Source organism: Hemicordylus capensis, chromosome 2 (assembly GCF_027244095.1).
Source record: "Hemicordylus capensis ecotype Gifberg chromosome 2, rHemCap1.1.pri, whole genome shotgun sequence".
Classification (NCBI taxonomy): Eukaryota; Metazoa; Chordata; class Lepidosauria; order Squamata; family Cordylidae; genus Hemicordylus; species Hemicordylus capensis.
Window position 1 is genome coordinate 333,908,944 of NC_069658.1, and position 16,772 is coordinate 333,925,715.

Here is a 16,772-nt window from a genome sequence, read left to right on the forward strand (position 1 = left end):
GTCTGTATCTGGGTCACTGATTGTAGCACAGAACTATAATGGCTGACAATGACGTGACAGTTAGTGACACGTGAAAAATATGGCTATGTGAATCTCCCCTTGTGTTTCAGGAATCAGATTTAAAGTGGTCAGATTTTAAGAAATATTGAACATCATCACAAATAGGTGTTTGCTAGAGGATAATTTCATACTATGGTTTACACCTAAAGCAAGCTGTTTCTCCTTTATCCTATGGATACAGCATTAGGTTCTTTTCAGACATCCACAAAAAAGCACTCACATGACACATCTGACTCAGGGAGAACCCAGATCCGGTTTCAATAATCTGGCTTTCAGAGCAGTCCTGTGATGATATGTTTACATGTTCCTCCCAGCACTTTGGGTCAGATTAGGACACTGTGAGACCATTCTCACATGCAGCCTAACCCAGGATAGGGAAGCCCAGCCTGGGTTAGGCTGTGTGTGAGAACCGCCGGGATTGGGCTCATTCCTGGTGAGGCAGCACTGCCTAGCCCAGTTTTTTAGCTTGCCTGTTACCCGAGGTTAAGGGAGGGAGTGCCCAGCTAACCTGGGCTACTGGATCGTAAGTCTCCTCAGGCTATGTTTAATCTGAAGAGATACAGAAACTGGCACCTAGAGAGCCTGTCTCCTGGGGGAATCCCCCAATGCAATGTGCATGGCACACAGTACATTGTGGGATTCCCGGAGCCCAGGATGCATCGTTCCGGCCTCCAGAGCTGTGCACTGTGTCATGCAGCACTGCCTATCTGGGAGTGTGGTCCGCACTCCCAGTAACCTGCAATTCGTTATCTGGAGCAAGGTGAGTGTAACCAGCCTTCCCGCCCACCCGCCTGCTGCCCTGCCCACCCGCTTGTGTGAATGACCTCTGTAGCTTCGGCGGCTGGTGTGTGCACCGCTGGGGGGTGGGTGGGAGGCACCTTTAACTGTAAACTAGTAGGTGCTTACCTCTCCTCCTGCTGCATTTGAAAGCTGTTCAGAGCAGCGGCATGTTGCCCAGCACCCACTGCAGTGGAGGATCGGCTCCGCCACTCCTCTGGCCTCCGCATATGTGGGAGGTCATTTGCTGGCCAAAAAATGGCCTCCACCAGCTGAGTGGCGGAGCACTGTAGCGGGTGCTGAATGACATGCCACTGCTCTGAACAGCTTTCAGGTGCAGCAGGAGAAGAGGTAAGCACCTACTAGTTCACAGTTCACGGTGCCTCCCTCTGCCTTTCCTTGGCAACACCTGCACCAGCCACTGCTGCTCTGTAGCTATCTGAATATGTTGTTTGAACCTACTTAGAAGTACTTACTCTTAAAACAGCTTTCTATAAATCCATTTTTCTCACCCTCAATCCACCATCTATATAATGGAAACTATTATTTTATTTATTTGAAATATTTGTCTTCTGACTTTAGAAGGGGAGTCCAAGGTAAATAACAATCCATAAAATAGGACCATAAATAGGACCATAAAGCATCTTTCACCAGTGCTTTTTAACATCTACATGAAACCACTTGGGTAAAGACATCAGGCGATCTGGTACAGGGTATTATCAGTATGCTGATAACACCAAAATATATTTATCCTTCTCATAATCATTCACTTCCTAAATACTTGCCTACGGGCAGTAATGGGCTGGAGGAGGGATAACAAATTGAATCCAAGCTGAATCCAAGCAAGACGGAGCTGCTCATTGTGGGGGATCGGAATTTGAGGGATGAGTTATACCTTCTTGTGATGGGGCTACACTCCCTCAGAAGGAACAGGTACGCAGCTTGGAAGTGCTCTTGGATCCAGGCCTCACCCTGGTATCTCAGGTGGAGGCTATGGCCAGGAGTGCTTTCCATAAACTTCGGCTGATTCATCAGCTGCATCCATTCCTTAAAGAAAATGATCTCAAAACAGTGGTGCATCAGCTGGTAACCTCTGGACCTGACTATTGCAATGCACTCTAGGTGGGGCTGCCTTTGTACGTAGTTTGGAAACTTCAGTTAGTTCAAAATGCGACAGCCAGGCAGATCTCTGGGGTAACCTGGAGAGACCATATTATGCCTGTTTTAAAACAGTTGCACTGGCTGCTGATATGTTTCCAGGCAAAATACAAAGTGGTGGTTATTACCTTTAAAACCATGAAAGGCTTGGGTCTGGGGTACCTTAGAGATTGTCTTCTTCTGTATGATCCCCATTGCAAGTTGAGGTCATTCGGAGAGGTCTGTCTCCAGTTACCACCGGTATGTTTGGAGGCAGTTCAGAGCTGGGCCTTTTCTGTAGTTGCTCCTGGCCTATGGAATGCATTCCTGGCAGATATCCACAGTTTAAACTCGCTGTTGGCCTTTAAGAGCGCCCTAAAATCTTACTTGTTTGACCTGGCCTTTCAAGGTTTTTAAATTGTTTTTAAGCATTTTAACTGGCTTTAAATGGTTTTGAATGGTTTTTAAATTGTTTTTATATTGTTTTAAGCAGTGTGTTTTAAATGATGTTTGGTTTTATGTCTTTTAAAACTTCTTGTGCACTGCCCAGAGCCTTTGGATGGGGCGGTCTATAAATGTATGTATGTATGTATGTATGTATGTATAAATAAATAAATAAATAAATAAGCAAAGCATGATCAATACATTCAAATCAGCATAAAGCTATCAATAAATGCAACATAAAAATATAACATAGCAGCCAGATAAAAAATAATCAGCAACAGAACAGGATATCCATCTCCTAAGATCTCCTCCAAAGTTTTCTAAAACAGGAATATTTTGACTTGTCTCCTCAAAGAGAGAAGGGGAGATGTCAGGAGAGGGAATTATTTAGCATGGGGGCCATCACTAAAAAGCTTCTGACCCTAATGACTGTCAACCTTGCCTCTGACAGGGATGGGCAACAAATAATCAAATGATGAGCTAAGTAAACCAGCTGGCTCCTATGGGAGCAGGCTATCTTTCAGGTAAACTAGTTTCAGACTGTTTTAGAGTTCTCTATTGCCAATAGTGAACTACTTCACTCTGTTGAGAATAAATAAAATAAATATACTTTTAAATGTAAAAAAATTGCTTATGTGGAACAACAAATAGCAACAGTACCACATAGATGGTAGTGACTAGTGCTCTTAAATACATTGTATACCACTCATCCTGTATATTTATCACAAACCAGAAATCTACCTGTCTCAACACTTTTCTTCTGTGTGGCTGATCTCGCTTTTGGGGTCCTACCTTCTCACAATGGAATGTAGATGTGGATTCAGATGACTGCCTGCCTATCCAGTTACATGTGCCGGGGGCAGACGTTCAAGCAGCCACCATCTGGCTTCTGGGAATTTCCTGTGCTTATTGAGCTCTATCCTACTACACACACCTAAGAGGAGTAAAAGGGGGGGGGGATGTGGCACATAGGCTGAGTTCAGGCATCTTCCCATTCTCTCCATTTAACGCATGAGAAGCACTGATTCATGATCTCTTGGTAGGTAGCAGTGCTGATGCTTTAAGACTTTTCAGAATGCAGGTGGATAGATATGTACCATGGATGCTGGGTTCAGAATTCCAGCAGCCTTTTGCACTTGCTATAAAATAGGGATTCCCAACCTGTGGTACTCCAGATGGTGTTGAACTACAGCTTCCACCATCCCCAGCCACAATAAATTGTAGTTGGGAGATTATGGGAGTTGTAGTTCAGCAACATCTGGAGGCTGGGAACCCTTGCTAGAGAAGTGACATGCAGGTAGAAACCTGTTTCTAGAAATGATTTTTCTTCTCTGGACCTGAGTAAATGTGCTTCAAAAATGTGTTATCATTGGATTTAATGGATGACATTCTCAGTGTGTGCGTATGTAGTGAAAAAAATAATGTGCTCGCCACAGCAGCCCCAGGTAGGGATGGGCTCGGGCAGGATGGGGAGTGGTTCCCTTAAAAAACAGGCAAGCAGGTCCTTACCTGCTTCTGCACTGCTACACTGCTTTTCCGGGTGCAGCGCCTGCTCTTTAAAAGGCCATGTGTGGCTGTGGTGCCGGTCCCTGTAGCTTGTGCGTGGCATTGGCACACACATGGCTGCTGCGCATGCGTGCAGCTGTGTGCGGCCTTTTGTATAGCATGTGCTGCTCCCAGAAAAGTGATGGGGCAGCAGAGGAGCAAGTAAAGACCTCATTACCTGCTTTTTAAGGGAACTGCTGCTCGCCCCACTGAACTGGTTTGGTTGTGGGTGCCCAAGCAGGTTTGGCGCTTCCCTAAGGAAGCACTGAACTGATTCATGCGCATCTAACCCCTGGCGCCCCACTTCCAAACTTCAGATGCTCACATGAATGAAGGGGTGATTTCCCCTAATCTGCCCTTTTCCAGAAGTGCTTTGTGTGACTTAGCAGTAGCTCCCTGTGAATGACATGGAGTGCTTCCAGGGTATGGGGGGATTGGCAAAATTCATGCCCCCAGCTACGCAAGCATCTGTACTTTGGAAGAAGGGTCTCTCACAGTGTGCATGTAGGGTTGGGTTTTCTCCCCTTGATGCACGCAAACAGTGTTAGTAGGATGTCAGTCAGTACTGGCAAATCTCTGGTACTCTGGTATCATCATGATGATGATATACAAAATGCAATTAATTAAATAGTAAGGTTCCAACTCTGAGAGTTGGAATGGTGAAATGACATTATTGTCAAAAGCTCATAATTCAGATGTTGTGTGCATCACTATATTATTTAAACTTTTAAAACTTTCATGACTTCTAAAATGTGACATTAAAAAGTCACATGAACATGTTTTGACAGTGATGCTTATATGAAGTACCTTAAAAAAAACAATTAAATCTTCCTTCTCAATAGAATTTGTGTAAATGTGTATACGTATATGTAAATATAGCTCTAAGTGTGTACATTTATCTGGGATTAAGCCTAATTGGACACAGTGGCTGACATGATGCACAGCATTACGGAGCTGCCGGGAGCTGCTGAGGAGTCGGAAAGCAGCCCAACGCTGGTGAGAATGGGTGGTTGTGCTAGCAGCATGTCCACAGTTTTCCCAACTCACAGCAATGAAGGAAACTGCAGAAGCACTGCTAGTGCAATCGCCCATTCTTACCAGCGTTGGGGCTGCCTTCTGACTCCACAGCAGCCTTGGGCACACTGTTATAGGGCCAAGTACCACTAACAAAAAATGCAGTGAGAAAATACTTTTTTCATGATGAGATGAATAATCGCTGAACAAATAATTTTTTCTCGCCTTAGTATTAGTGTATATCATTTCACTTTGCATATGTGCAGAATAGTCCCTTGTTACTAGAACTACTTACACGAGTAAATTTAGTCATGTGACAAATTCATCATGAATCAGGGCCACAACTTTGCACTTTCTAACCTAACATTCTTAGCTGAGCAGTGTTTCTTATTATATAAACATAACTTACATCTGTATTTATTTAGCTTTACTTTTTATGTAGGCCATGAGCCATTCTAGGCTATAACTCATACGATAGATTCTTTTCCCTATCACTGCCAACAACCTAATTAATAAACAAACCACTGTCATAATTTTTGCCTGATTTTACTAAGGAATGTGCAAACTGTTATTTTATTAATTAGCAAGAACCAAATCTATACAAAGGATATCTATCCATTCATCCTTGAAGTCTTCTAACATAAACTATCACTTCCCCAAACCTGTTTTTTTTAAAGGAAGACAGAGCCAGATATTTCCCTCCCTCAAGGACAGAGGCCCCATGAATACCTGCCAATTATTAGGATAGCACTAGATTCCTTCAGTTTGGAAATATTCCTATTCTCACACTTTGGAGTAAAGCTATCTGCTTCAAATATTTCCCATATTTCCTCTCCACAAGATGAGGTAATGTGTGGGGGAAATGAAGGAAATAATACTTTAGCTACAGTGGTTGCTGTGAAAGTTTATCTTACTCTCGTCAACACTACGTTTTACAGTTATCTTCTAAAACTGGAACTAATGTATCATCTTTCCATGGCTCTTCTCCAAATGTTTCCCATTTATTTGGGTAAGGAAATTGGGAAGCCATTGGTGAATGTTCACATTTTCAAGAGATTACTGTACTAGAGAAGATCTCTCAACTGAAAGCCAACTGAGAGAGCTCCAGTACGTTTGGGAGCATGCAGCCCTGTTGGAATTTGCAGTGCCTAAGACACAGGACAAAGACAAAGCCTCTCAGACACAGACTTCTCTTTCTATCCCAAACATCTAAGTTTTTCTTATTTTAAATAAAGTTTCTTACAGTTAGGAATTATGGTTCCAAGTGTTTTCTTCAGAACCTCATTCCCTGAATAAGCACTTCAGTGGGAAGCTGCCAGGAGGACGACAGTGGGTTTCAAATGTAGCAAACAAAATTGTTTTCACAATGCCACCGTATGTTGTAGTACTAGTAGACAGTGTAGTCAAGTTTTAAGTCTATGGTTGCAATTTTCACTGACTGCACATGTTCACTGAAACATTTGAGACCCACTTCTCAGTAAATATGCATAAGACCAAGCTCCACCTCTCCTACTTCATTCTATATTTCTGATCTGGAATATGTAACTACCTCATTAACAACAACAACAACAATGTAGTTTTAGCTTTCAAAGTTTCAGAGGCAAGCTCAACAGGCTTGGCAAAAGGCTCATTAATTCAGAAGCTCTATAGATCTTTGTAATACTGAATGGCTATGTATACAGGTGAAACTCGGAAAATTAGAATATCGTGCAAAAGTCCATTAATTTCAGTAACGCAAATTAAAAGGTGAAACTGATATATGAGACAGATGCATTACATGCAAAGCAAGATAAGTCAAGCCTTAATTTGTTATAATTGTGATGATCATGGCGTACAGCTCATGAAAACCCCAAATCCACAATCTCAGAAAATTAGAATATTACATGGAACCAAGAAGACAAGGATTGAAGAATAGAACAATATTGGACCTCTGAAAAGTATAAGCATGCATATGTATTCAGTACTTGGTTTGGGCCCCTTTTGCAGCAATTACTGCCTCAATGCAGCGTGGCATGGATGCTATCAGCCTGTGGCACTGATGAGGTATTATGGAAGACCAGGATGCTTCATTAGCAGCCTTCAGCAATTCTGCATTGTTTGGTCTCATGTCTCTCATCCTTCTCTTGGCAATGCCCCATAGATTCTCTATGGGGTCAGGTCAGGCGAGTTTGCTGGCCAATCAAGCACAGTACACTGTATACTTTTCAGAGGTCCGATATTGTTCTATTCTTCAATCCTTGTCTTCTTGGTTCCATGTAATATTCTAATTTTCTGAGATTGTGGATTTGGGGTTTTCATGAGCTGTACGCCATGATCATCACAATTATAACAAATTAAGTCTTGACTTATCTCGCTTTGCATGTAATGCATCTGTCTCATATATCAGTTTCACCTTTTAATTTGCATTACTGAAATTAATGGACTTTTGCACGATATTCTAATTTTCCGAGTTTCACCTGTACATTGCACAGCTTTGTTTCTTGCTAATTACTAAAATAACATTTTGCACATTGAGAATCCAGGGTTGAGAACTGTGTTCTAACACCCATAGGATATTGTGGACTTAATTCCAAATATAGCCATCTGGTTATTTAGAGCTCTGCAATGTAGGTGATGAAGGATCAGGGTCTCAAACAGGGAATCTTTTCCAGCCCTACCCAGAGCTGTCAGGGACTTTCTACATGCAAATCATGCAGCCCCTCCTTAAATAATAGTGGCAGAGTCTGCAGAACGGAACCTCCGATGAATTATTTTATTTCTGTTACTCTCTACAATCACCTATGTTTTAGAAATACGGTACCTTTCAGCTTTGAGCTAGGGTGATACAGGATATCGCCTTCTAGAATATTGCGGGAGCCTATCCTTTCCTCTGTTTGGTTCTAGCCAATTCACATTCCAGGAAGCCTGTATAATTTGGAGTTACCCAGTCTTTTTCTATTTATAGTGCTCTTGTCAGACAGCCAAAAAAGTCAAGTTCCTTTCAGTGGTTTGTCTTGCTGTAATCAAGATCATGCTTTTACATTCACAGAGCCTTGATACCCTTGCACTAATAAATATATTGTTCAACTTAATGTTTCTGTATTTCAAAAGTAATAGTTGGCAGAGGCTAATTTCAGCAGCACTGTGTGGTACAAATAGGGTAAACCACGGCAATCAATAGCTTGCAATTATTATTATTATAGTTTCACTTAGATAATGATTGGGTTTTTTTCTGCTTGTTTATTTGAATATTATTTTTGCACGTCAGATTATTTATAGAAAAACCAGTGTGCCCAAATCAGTATGGAACTCCAAGATACAATTTTAAAAGGAAAACTTCCAAAATTACTTAGCATAGTACCAAATACAATTTGAAGAAGGAGGGCAGGGGGATGTGTAAGAAGTATTCAGATAGGATTGAAGGAATCTGTTCATCTTTCCAAGGGAAAAAAAAGGGGGGTTGCTGTTCTTTAGAGGTGAAATACCTGGCATCATAAAGCTAAGCTCCCTTTGTCCTTCCACAGACCTCTTGTGTGTCTCATGGACAAGTTGGTGAAGTACAGATTTTTTAAAGGGCAAAATTGATCATTCCAGATGTGCAGAAATGCCATCTTTAAGCATGTAAGCTCAACGTAAGGATAGAAAAGGAAGGGTGTTTTTTGGGGGGAGGGATGTATTTGTAAATTTATAAACCTGCTTACTATAAAAATCTTATAATGTGATCATGAACCTGTGTGAAACAACTTTCCTCATGCATATGAATCTGAGCACCATTTTTGTCTATGAAAATTTTACACTTAAGATGCATATCTATAAAGAGATTTCAGGGGTTGTTAGTAATCTTGGCGCTTTGAGCTCCTCTGGTAATATTTTGACAACCATGCACCAAAGCAGTTATTACCTGCAGTGATTACTTGCTGTGATGCAATGTGCTATTTGAATGTATCACTGTATTATGTACCCTCGGCTTATAGCTTCCAGAAATACCTCTGCAGGTATCCTCATTTGGTAACTGTGGATGTGCTGGAATGGGAAACGTATTTTTATTCTTTTCCAAAAGCCTCAAAACCCCTTATGAGACTTCAAAAGCACTTATGTAGGTTAACTTCAGTAATCCAAAACCAAAGACACTGGGAATGAGTAGAAATGGATGCCAGGATCAAAATGGTGTGGACTGCTATTCAGGGCTTAATTGATTGACCTGGTCTTCTGGTAGTAGTAGTAGCAAGCATGAATTGTAGGGGTGTGCATTTTGGAATTTTCTTGTTTTGAGTTGTATCCGAATTGAAACATCCCTGTTTTGTTTCGTACCCAAATTTTCTGAATCCGAATCAGCCCTGTTTTGTTTTGTAGCCAAATTTTCCGAATCCGAATTGATTGGGATTTTTAAAAAGGGTCCCTGGGCAAAAAGAGTGGGTGGTGGTGGTAGTGTCCAATGGGTGGAAGCTACCACACAAATTTCAAAGGAATTAGGCAAAGGGCTGATTTTTTTGTGTGAATTTTTTTTAAGTTTACACAACTTTAAGAATTTTCCCATAGGGAATAATGGGGATTCCAGCAAAAGCATCGCTTCAAATCAAGGGGAAAGGGATGACCCAGAGCAGAGTGTGGTGGGTGGTAGTGCCCAATGGGGGCAAGGAAACTTCCAGAATTATTTCAAAGGAATTGGGCAAAGGGCTGATCTTTTGTGATTTGTTGAAGTTTACGTGTCTTTAAGATTTCTCCCATAGGGAATAATGGAGGTTTCAGCAGCCCCATAATTCCACTTGGGGGGCACTGGGGTTGCCCAGAGTGAGGGGTTGTGTAGTGCACATAGGGTGCCAACCACCCCCCATACCCACAAGCCTGTGGGGTACTGGGTTCTGCTGTTTCTGTGGTGTTCTGAGTGTAGATTCTCTGGTAGCATATGAGATTTTCAGTGAAAAACAAGAATCCACTCTCATATGCTACCAGAGAATCTACACTCAGAACACCACAGAAACAGCAGAACCCAGCACCCCGTGGGTTAGCAACCCTTCCCCTGGCCAATGTGGGGTCAGTAAAGAGTGGGAAGAAGCAAAAGAGCCAATGGGGAACAAGGAGGGAATTGTCAGCAGGTCAGCCCATGATTTAGGTCACTGATCAGAAGGCTTGAAGGGTGGGAAATTCAAAGAGATGTCAAACACAAAATGGAGACTGACTCAGATCACCACAAAATGGAGGTCCGAAACAACAAAACATTTTGTAGCTGAAACAGGGACATTTTGTTTTGTATACAAAACTTTTGGATCTGGGAAATGGGTGTTTTGTTTTGTCTACAAAACACCCGAAACAGGATGTTTTGGGTACAAAATGTTTTGTATCCAAAACATTTCGCACATCCCTAATGAATTGTCCCCTTTGCTAAGCAGGGTTTGCATTTGGATGGGTGACTACATGTGAGTATTTTCTGCTCTAAGATATTTCCGTTAGGGATGGGGAATACCTGAGCTAGAAATATTTGGCTCAGTGGTAGAGCATCTGCTTTGCTGCAGGAGGTCCCAGGTTCAATCCCTGACATTCCCAGGTAAGGCTGGGATTGACATCATCCTGAAACCTTGGAGAGCTACTGCTGGTCACTGTAGACAATACTAAGCTAGGTGGACCAATGGTTGGACTCAGTATAAGGCAGCTTCCTATGTTCCTATGATACAAGGCTTACCAAGGCTTAGAACCCTGTTTGAGAAGGACAAAGAGATAATAATAAAGATAATCTGTATGTACAGAACATCTTTTGTCCACTACTGAAGTTTAATTCAGACAAATACTTGAGACAATGAATGAGGTAGTTGAAAACCACCTGGCTGGTTTTTAAAGATGCTGCCATTTTTGTGAATCCTCTGATATGCCACAAGCAACTGGCAAGATCATTGCTCATTATCACCTCCTGAGCTGAGGTGACTTCAGGGGGTGAAGTGAGGTAACACTGGAATTCCAGGAAGCGAGGAAATTCAGTTTCTTCGCTGGCTTCATTACCTCATCTTTTGTCAGAATTTCCCAAAAACCACAATTCCCGTTCATCTGTAATGTATGAGAAAGATGTGCTGGTCAAAGGGTTTGATGTTAGTCAAATAGAATTGGAGTAGCTCCTTTCTTGAGAAATTAAGTGTTGAGTACTTCTTACCAATAGAACTATATAGCCATATATGAGTAGAGCCAGCGAAACCATGATTATGTTGTAGCCATTAGTAGTGCTGGAAATGATACCTGTAAGCACATGAGGAAGCAATTGTCTGTAGCAGCTGCACTTACGTAGTCCCAGTGTTACTGTTCTTCCATGTCTCCAGATTTTCAAATGGCTTCAAAGGAGTTGAAAACACTGGCTGACATTCTAGCACTAAGGCTGTTCTCACGAGCTGCCTAGCCCAGGCTAGGGCAATCTAGTCTGGGCTAGGCTTCTTGTGTGGACTGTCAGGATCCATGCAGATCCTTACTCTCCTGCCCAGCCTAAGCCTGCTCCTAAGCCCGGCTCTTAGCTGAGGTTAAGGGAGCAAGCGCAAGTTGTGTGGGTGCACAGCTTGTGTGCTGAAAGGATCAGGGGTGATCATCTGGGGGAAGTAGTCATGTGCACAGACCGGTTCGGAGGCCATTCTAAAGGCCTCCAGACTGGTCCAGACACGGGGTGGTTTTAGTTCAGGAAGATGGGGTGGGGTGTTCCAATAAGGATTGGGGGGGGGGCTTTACTTACCTCTCCCAACAACCGCGCCATATTTTATTGAGCAATCGGGCGGCAGGATATCTCCCTGCCGCCAGCTTCATTCCCCACTCGGCGGCTCGGCTCCTCCTTTTGTATTAAGAATCGGGCGGCAGGATAGCTCCCTGCCGCCCCCTTCAAAGCCCGGCTCGGCTGGTGGCCGCCCCCAAGAAGACCCCTGCCGCCCCCTTCTTGCGAAATCCCTCCCATTGCAAGAGGGCAGCAGGAGAACTCCCTGCCGTCCCCTTCCCCTTTGCTGGTCTGGCTGCAAATGGCTTCTAAGAAGCCTTTTGCGTGCGTGTGCGCAAAAGGCTTCTTAGAAGCCATTTGCAGCCAAGCTGGCAAAGGGGACGGCAGGGAGTTCTCCTGCCGCCCGTTTTCTAAAAGGAGCAGTTCGTTTTAGGAAACGGGCGGCAGGAGAATTCCCTGCCGTCCCCTTTGCCGGTCTGGCTGCAAATGGCTTCTAAGAAGCCCTTTGCGCGCACGCGCGCAAAAGGCTTCTTAGAAGCCATTTGCAGCCAGACTGGCAAAGGGGAAGGGGACAGCAGGGAGTTCTCCTGCCGCCCACTTGCAATGGGAGGGATTTCACAAGAAGGGGGCGGCAGGGGTCTTCTTGGGGGCAGCCGCCAGCCGAGCGGGGTTTTGAAGGGGGTGGCAGGGAGATATCCTGCCGCCTGAATTCTGAATACGAAAGGAGGAGCCGCCGCTGAGCGGGGTTTTGAAGCGGGCAGCAGGGAGATATCCTGCTGCCCGATTGCTCAATAAAATACGGCGTGGTTGTTGGGAGGGGTAAGGAAAGCCCCCCTATCATAATTGGAACCCCCCACCCCAGTGCTGGACCGCAGCTCTGCGGTTCCGTGCACACCCCTAGGGGGAAGGTAGGTTGAACCCTGCCTTCCCCTCTAGTGGTGAGTCCGAACCGGTCCAGCGGCCATTCTAAGGAATGGCTGAACTGCCGGACCAGTTCGGCTCTTGGTGGTTCGGGTCTGGGTGGGGGGTATGACTTTAAGGGCGGGAGGGCTTGCTTACCCCTCCCGCCTCCTTGGCCCCCTCCAGCGCCCGTATTTAACTTAAAAGCGGGGCGCTGGAAACCAGCCGCCGCTACCGCCGCCCCTCCGAGCAGATTAACAATTAAGGGTGCCCCTGCCGTCGCCCGCCCGCCAGCCAGCCAGCCAGCCCTCCCTCCCAGCTGCCCGCCCACCCGAGTGTGTCCTTACCCAATGCTTGAAGTAAACGAGAGGAGCTACCGAATGGAGCTCCTCTCGTTAGCAAGGCCTCCAGAAGACTGAAGGTGCTTTGCGCGCGCGCGCGCATGCGCGCGCCACAAAGTACGCCGGAGGCCCGGTCTACCCGCCGGGAAAAGGCCGGGTAGACCGGGCCTCCGATCGCCGGAGGCCCGGTCTACCCTGCCGGGCCGGGTAGACCGGGCCTCTGGCGATCAGAGGCCCGGTCTACCTGGCCCTTTCCCGGAGGGTAGACCGGGCCTCTGATCGCCGGAGGCCCGGTCTACCCGGCCCGGCAGGATAGACCGGGCCTCCGGCGTCCTTTGTGGCGCGCGCATGTGCGCGCACGCAAAGCGCCTTCAGTCTTCTGGAGGCCTTGCTAACGAGAGGAGCTCCGTTCGGTAGCTCCTCTCGTTTACTTCAAGCATTAGGTAAGGACACACTCGGGCGGGCGGGCAGCTGGGAGGGAGGGCTGGCTGGCTGGCTGGCGCGCGTGCGACGGCAGGGGCACCCTTAATTGTTAATCTGCTCAGGGGGGGCGGCGGTAGCGGCGGCGGGGGCGGCTGGTTTCCAGCGCCCCGCTTTTAAGTTAAATACGGGCGCTGGAGGGGGCCGAAGAGGCGGGAGGGGTAAGCAAGCCCTCCCGCCCTAAAAGAAAGGGCCCCTCGTCGGTGCCGGTCCGGACTGGGCCGGACCGTGCACATCCCTATTCCCCTCCGCCCGCCCACATGAGACAACATGTGAATAACCCCACTGTGTGCATGCTCTTAACACTAGCACACATGCAGTGCTAGCCACAATTCTAGTGACTGCACTTCCAAAGTGCAGATATTTTTTCACAAGAGCACAAATACTTTGGAGCTCTCCTGGTGCTCCAGAAGCTCTCTATTAGACTGGAAACTAGGAATGCACATGAATCAAATTTGATTCAATTTGTGCCCAAATCGAATCACTCCTGATTTGTTTTGTGTCCAAATCTGTCCCCCCAAATCACCCCAGATTCGATTTGGATTCAATTCAATTTGATCCAGCTTTGGATCAATTCAAACCACTTATAAAGGTCATGGAGCACCAAATTTGGTTGGTGGGTAGGTCCCCATGGGTGCCATCTTCCACCCAAGTTTCAAAGCAATGGGGCACTTGGTTGATTTTTAATGATTTTCTTAAGTTTTTATTGATTTTGTATATTTCCACAATAGGAAATAATAGGGATTTGAAGTCGTCCTATCCTAACCCTAACATGGATCGCCAGCTTTAATTTAAAAAACCAAAAAAACAAAGCTCTAGCCCTTGTAGAAGTGGCGTCATAGAGCAAAAACACTATTTTTCAAGTGTTTGGATTCTATACACTTTTAATCATAATGAATCCCTATGAGGATTCATTGCACACTTTTATTTCTTCTGTTCATTTTGACTCTCATTGGACAGTGCCAATTGTCAATTGCCACCTGTCAACTACCCGCCCCGCCCCCACCCCCACCCCCACACTGGGGTACTCAGTTTATCTTTTAGGAATTTTTTGAAGTCTTTAGATTATTTGGTGTCTTCATTACACACCTTCATATCTTCTGTCTGTTTTGACCCCACTGCTTTGTGGGTGGGGGTGGGGAATTAGTGGCATCCCATGTGCCAACTAATCCCCAACCCGCAAGTCACTGGGTACTCACTTTATAATTTAGGAATTTTTGAGATGCTTGGACTCTTTGGTGTGTAATGAATCCTCATAGGGATTCATTATGAGGAAAGGTTATTAGACACCAAATAGTCTAAACACTTGAAAAAATTTCTAGAACATAAACTGAGTAGTATGAGTAGTACCTCACTGCCTTGCAGGTTGGAGTGGGGTGTAGTTGGCACATGGCAGTTAACAGCTGGCACTGATCAAAGGCTGTCAAAATGAATAGAAGAAATGAAGGTGTGTAATGAATCCTCATAGGGATTCACTGAGGAAAAGTTATTATACACCAAAGAATCCAAACGCTTGAAAAATATGACGACACATTTTGCTCCATAACTCCACTTCTACAAGGGCTAGAGCTTAGCCTTTTTTCTTTCTTTCTTTAAATGAAAGCTGGGAATCTGGGGAAATTAATAGGAGGAATCTGAATCTTGAATCCATTTGAATCGAATCTGGTGTGATTTGATTTGGACCTGAATCTAGCCAATGGACCACAGGAGTGATTTGTTCTGTCTCCAAATCACCTGAATCAGCTAGATTTGGGTACAAATCAATTTGTACCGGAATCATTTTGCACATCCCTACTGGAAACCTGTCCTGACCCTTAAGGATATGTTTCTGGTCTAACAGAGTGCTCCCAGCGCACTGGGAGAGCTCCAAAGAATTTGTGCTCCTGCATATGTGCTTCCATACTTTAGAAGTGCAGGGATTAATGTGAGGGCTAGCACTGCATGCCTGCTAGACACACATATGCAGCATTAGTCAGGATGTCAGCCACTGGCCATAACTGTGTGGTTGGAGGATTCAGATATCCTCCAGTCCTAATCACTCATAGGTGCTATGTGCTCAATGTTTAGCAGCTTTTGTACAGTTTCTAGTCATCTGAACCCCCATTTTAGAATCTCATTATGAGAAGTAAACAATTTTTAGCAGCAGCAGCATGCAGATCCTGTATAGAACCAGAGAACCTGCAATGTACTATCCAGATTACATGTTATGTCCACTGCATGGAGGTATTTAGAAGTGGTCTTCACACGTGGCAGCTTGCCATGTGGATTGCCCCCATGATATAGAGTGCAGATATGCCACTGCTGAATATTTATATTTGTGGTGGCTTTGAAAGCTCCTACCAAGAGGGCAATCCACATGTTAAACTGATTTGCATCTTGCAAATATTACATTGAACTTTCACCACCTGAAGGCACTTTGAAGCGGTTTCCATCTTGGGGGTATAATGTGTAAATAAGCCAGAAATAAGCGGACAAAGGTGAAGGGCAAAGAAAGAACATGAAGAAAAGGATAACCATTCTTAAGATCTGGGGAAACTGGCAACAAAGAGTGCATTTAGGTGAACTCACAGTTTCGCTAGTGTAAAATAAAGTCTGCCACATGTTGTGAGGAAACCTTGTTTTTCTGCTATATAATCAACTACAATAGATAAGGTAGCAGTGAAGTGCAGGAGAAATCCTGCCTTGGTGAGACCCAGGTTTCACCTTAAGATGTCTGCAAAGTTTTATAAGCAAGCTCAATAGCATCACTTCAAAGTAATTTGCCAGCATGAGGGTTGCATTTATTTGAATTTAAAGCCAATTGCACAATTGGTTTCTCCTTTCCCCCCTTCTGAAGCATAATGCAGTAGCCTCAAAATTATAGTGCTGGAGACCCTGTCTGCTTGCATGCTCTAACACTTTATTATCTAATGATCTAATATGCAACAAGGCAAAGAGGAGGTGCTCATCACTCTGACAGGATGCCTAAGAGAAGTGACTAAATTACTTTATGTACCATTAGCGCTAGCAGCCATGGTGAACTCACCGTGAGCGTTTATGCAAATAATCTTGAATATATTCAAGTGGCCTTGTCAAGCTGACAACTGACAAGCAGTTTAAATGGCTCTCTTTTTTTTAAGGGCTAGGACTGTGTTTTTCCCCCTTCCCTCTTTCTCCCTCCACTCTGTGGAATTACAGAGGCTCTTTGGCAATTGCCTTGATTCTATGTCAGTCTCAACAAATAGTGGCATCCAAAACAACAAAAACAACAACAAAAAACTCTCCAGCCTATATACACACATTCTTCAGGTATGGCAAATGGCATGAAGAATAAGAATAGCCAGATGGGACCATTCTATCAGTCCATCTCTGATAGTGCCCAGAACTAGAGCTCATAGGGAATGACTCTTTAAGAGACTAGACAACATCCCTCT

At 44.6% G+C, this 16,772-nt stretch overlaps 1 protein-coding gene across 5 annotated transcripts in view; it reads left to right on the top strand.

Annotated features, from left to right (window-relative positions):
• Nucleotides 1–16,772, top strand: part of EBF1 (EBF transcription factor 1) — a 512,049-nt gene that overhangs the window by 360,833 nt on the left and 134,444 nt on the right. The gene's annotated exons all lie outside the window — the stretch shown is intronic.